Consider the following 4347-nt stretch of genomic DNA (forward strand, 5'->3'; position numbering starts at 1 on the left):
GAAAACAAGCGAAAAAGAGACAAAAAGGGGAAAGTTTATCTAAAACAAAAGATTTACAGAGTCATGGGCACACACTTCTGAAATGTACAGCTCATGATTTCCTTTCTCCACGAAACCATCTTCTTTAGCAAGTTAGAATCAGATCAGAAGATCTACACTCATGATTACTGGGAGACAACATGGCTCAAGTTTTGTCTTGTTTTTAAAATATTTGTTTTAAAACATTATTGTTGAGAACTATTCCACTGCCTAACAGATTTCATTATGAAAATGTTTGTCAGGATACTCAAAATATTATGTTTTAACATAATTTTAATACCACTAACATACAGTGTTTACACTTTTTTTTTTTTTTTTCCCTTTATGTTTCTACCTCTGAGTGCTTTGTGCTGTTTTGATTTTTATCTGTTTCTGTGTGGTCATTTAACTGCATTAAATGTGCTTTATGTGGGGCTTTTCCCATACAACTCAATCAGTGAATCTAGTCATCTTGATTTCTGCCCATCTCACTGATGCCCCAAATCCTTAGATTAACAAGCCTTTATTAAAGGGTTATAATGGGGTTATTTAAGGGTATTTTTAACAGCAATAATGGCTAGACAAGCTTCAGTCAACCATTAGAGAGAGGCCCAACCTGATCTGATGGGGTATCTGCCAGTCAGGAAGGCTGCTCTGCTTGGAGTACAGACAGAAGCTGCAGCAATGTGCTGACTAAGTCTCACTCCTTCCTTTGCCAGGCCATCAATGTTAGAGGTCCTAAAGAGAAAAATCACATCTCTGATAAAAAATGTATTATACAGAAGTTCTCAGTGTCCCGGTCCTCCTAGTTTTGTCTAGGACATACTCACCAAATTTACAAATTCCTCTTTTTATCTACAACTCAACTAGGACAATTGTGTTATGTATTTTTGAGATATCTTAACTACTTTGAAAAGGAATTTTCTATAGATATGTGTTTTATGTATATATAGAGAGATATGTATATATATATAAAGGTATTTCTGGTCTTCTGGTCTATCCTGTATCAAAAGCTCATGAAGCATAGTGAAAAAGATTCTACTAATAGAAACAGGACACACAATTTGTGAGACTAAAATAGGTTAGAATAGGCAAGGGATATATATATATACAATCATTCTACCAATCAGCCAGGCTACATCAAGACTGAAAAGTGCAATAGGGAGAAATAGATCACATCATAGACTGAGCTGTCATTCTGTAACAAGCCTTTTGGAATTGTTAGCTGTTACTATATCCTAATTGTGGTCCTTAGCATTTCAACCCATGAGTTGTGGAAACTTACAAATTATACACATGCCTGAAAAATATAGGGCACATTTCTGTGCAGAATTTTGCACATTTACAAAATTCTGAAAATTGGAAGTCCAAGAAAGTCACTCAAGCATGCTCATATAATTATTACTCCAATAGAAATTACTGTAAAACATTTTATACATGTATTTGAAAAGAAGTGTATCTAGATAAACTAATCCATTAATAAGTTTTCTAGTAATGCCATCAGTAACTTTTTTTTTTTTCCCTACTAAAATTCACCAGCAAGGGGGGAGGTAATTTAATTTGTAGAAAGCACTCTTACCTTATTGTATCATTGCCATAACAACCCACATCTCCAATACCAAGATCATCAGCCAGTATTAGTAAAAAATTGGGTTTTGAAGGATTTGATACACAAGTTCTTGGAAACAAACATAAAGTGAGCCAAATGCTTAGGCATGTCCTGAAGTTAAAAGTAAAAAGGTTAATATTAGAAACCTGCTTGCGAGCTTTAGAATGTAGTTTAAATTATTAGCCTTTAAGTACTATGAAGACTTTTTAGATGCAAAGAGCTACCAAATACTGGCAGCAGATGGAGCTCTTGAGTATTTACAAAACTTGATTTCTCTGAAACCAGTATTACCTTTTCCATTTGCACAGAAATCTTGTATGTACTTTTCCTTCTTGAGATTTGCACTAATCTCATCAGACATATATTAAATGTAATACACCATATACTACATATGCCACTAAACCTCCGTATCCTGTAAGAATAGGCTGAAAGGCCTTGAAAGACCTACAGTTCTAAATCTATATTTTCTGCTCTTAGATTATCAATTAAAAAAAAAAAAAAAAAAAAAAAAGAAAGAAGAGATTACATTTTCTTAAGTGCAACACTTAAAAATATAGGAAAGACCCTCAACGATACCTTTTCTTACCACTGTGTTCCCTGGTAAACTTCATGGCTTCCCCTTGTGTGGAACAGGTACACAGTTCGTTATATAATTCTGGTTAAAACAAATGAAAAAGAAAAAAAAAAAAAAAAAACACACATTAAAACAAAACAAAACAAAACAAAACACAACAATCAGAACCCAGCAGCTCTAGTGATCTTGTCTGTAAAGTTATTCATTAACTACATTTCATTACCACAATCACATCGCCATTGCCTGTGGCTGACTGTGACAGAGGGGGACTGAACTACTAGGGCTTGATCATGCACTCTCTGAATTCCTGAGCACGTGTGTGCAGAGCTCTCCTGAACTGACACTGCAAAGTAGGAGAGAGTGTTTCTGAGGACACACAGGGTCAGATAGCACAGCATGCAGTTTTACAAGATGCAGCCTGCTCTTATCTGCTATTAATTTTAGGGGGATGGGTGTTTGGCAAGAAGGCTAAACGCCCACAGCTTGAAGCACAGAACTTCACTGAAAGGAAGTCTTCCATTAGGTGGCAAACAGGAGGAAGTGATAAGTAAAACTAATACCTCACTCTCTATGTAATATCAAACTATCTTTAAGGTCCAGGAAAAGAAGCTAATCCTTACTGTGAGCTTAGAAACTATACCGCATGCATTAAAGAAAAGCCTGCCTGGAAACCAATAATTAGAGTTTAAATCTTAGGGAAGGGACTGTAACACTTAGGTTTGGATGCCATTTAGTACGTTCAGGGAGGTGCTTCTATCTGAATGTTACTAAAAACTGTCCAGAAACATAAATATTCTGATAAAGAACTTCTAGGCTTAATGCCATTTATAAGTTTACAAGCAGGTTTTTCTACCTGTCACCTCTGTGAACTCAACCAGGACTTTTGTCGTGGTTTAACCCGGCCGGCAGCTAAATACCACACAGCCGTTCGCTCACCCTCCCCCCTCCCTCTCTGGGACGGGGGAGAGAAATGGAAAGTGAAGCCCGTGAGTTGAGATAAAGACAGTTTAATAAGACAGGAAAATAATAATAACAATAATAATAATAACAATAGTAATAATAATAATACAATGGTGATAATAGGAAACTAATAATAATATTTACAAACAAGTGATGCACAATGCAATTGCTCACCAATCGCTGACCGATGTCCAGCCTCACCCCGAGCAGTCCGGCCCCCTCCCCCCGGCTAGCCACCCCTATATATTGTTTAGCATGACGTCAGATGGCATGGAATACCCCTTTGGCTAGTTTGGGTCACCTGTCCGGGGTCTGTCCCCTCCCAGCTCTTACTGCACCCCCAGCCTGCCCGTTGGCAGGACAGAGCAAAAGGCTGAGATGTCCTTGGCTTAGTATAAGCACTGCTCTGCAACAATTAAAGCATCGGGGTGTTATCAGCACTCTTCTCATCCTAAGCCAAAACACAGCATTCCACCAGCTACTAGGAAGAAAATTAATTCTGTGCTAACTGAAACCAGGACACCACAGTTCCCGATCTTTCCTGGGAGTGTGAGAAACACTCCGTAGCCAATAAGTTAGGCTCAGGCGAGGATCTCAGTGAAGTAGTAATTTATTCGCGATTGCAATGGCGGGTGCCCCACAAGCAGGAGAGAGCGCATCTACTAGTTCCAAAACACAGTTTATATACCTTTTGATGGCAGGACCCTCCCCTGTTTCCCCACTGAGTGGGTAATCCAGGTTCACAATCTATCTGATGCTTCACAAACAATGCATGGCCTTCAGTTGCCGGCCTGTTAAATTTCAAATTTCTTTTGACATTTTTACTGCTTGAAGTGGTAATGTTACTTCACTTATCTGACTTGACTTGACACCGTGATTTTCACCTAATTGTCCTAAGGAGTCTGGTTGTCTGCATTTTACTAGGTCGCCTGCTAAACTTTCTTATCACTGTAAGCATATCTCAGTACCACATTCCCTCCTTCTAAACAATGTAACTCTGCAAAAACAACATTTCTATTCCCACAGGAGTAAGATGGATCTTCTGCATATCAGCCCTGCTTTCATCAAGCTGGTGACCTCCAAGAGTCATATATCTGTTTAGCTTCTGAAAGCTAATTTAGCTGTCATGGTCTCATCTGGGGCCGTGACTCCTGGTCTGGCAAAATCTAATTTATGCTTTAACTTG

General features: G+C 38.3%; 1 protein-coding gene across 1 annotated transcript in view; it reads right to left on the reverse strand.

Moving 5' to 3' along the window:
- Positions 1-3371, reverse strand: part of LOC113842844 (uncharacterized) — an 8627-nt gene extending 5256 nt beyond the window's left edge. Inside the window, exons 1-4 of the mRNA XM_072028731.1 lie at positions 3336-3371; positions 2204-2282; positions 1598-1738; positions 1-756 (exon numbers count right to left, since the gene is read on the reverse strand). The exon at positions 1-756 is cut by the window's left edge and continues 5256 nt beyond it. The gene's annotated coding sequence lies outside the window, so the exon portion shown is untranslated. The remainder of the gene's footprint in view (positions 757-1597; positions 1739-2203; positions 2283-3335) is intronic.
- Between the last annotated feature and the right edge of the window lie 976 nt (positions 3372-4347).

The sequence above is a fragment of the Anas platyrhynchos genome, chromosome 1, assembly GCF_047663525.1.
Source record: "Anas platyrhynchos isolate ZD024472 breed Pekin duck chromosome 1, IASCAAS_PekinDuck_T2T, whole genome shotgun sequence".
Classification (NCBI taxonomy): Eukaryota; Metazoa; Chordata; class Aves; order Anseriformes; family Anatidae; genus Anas; species Anas platyrhynchos.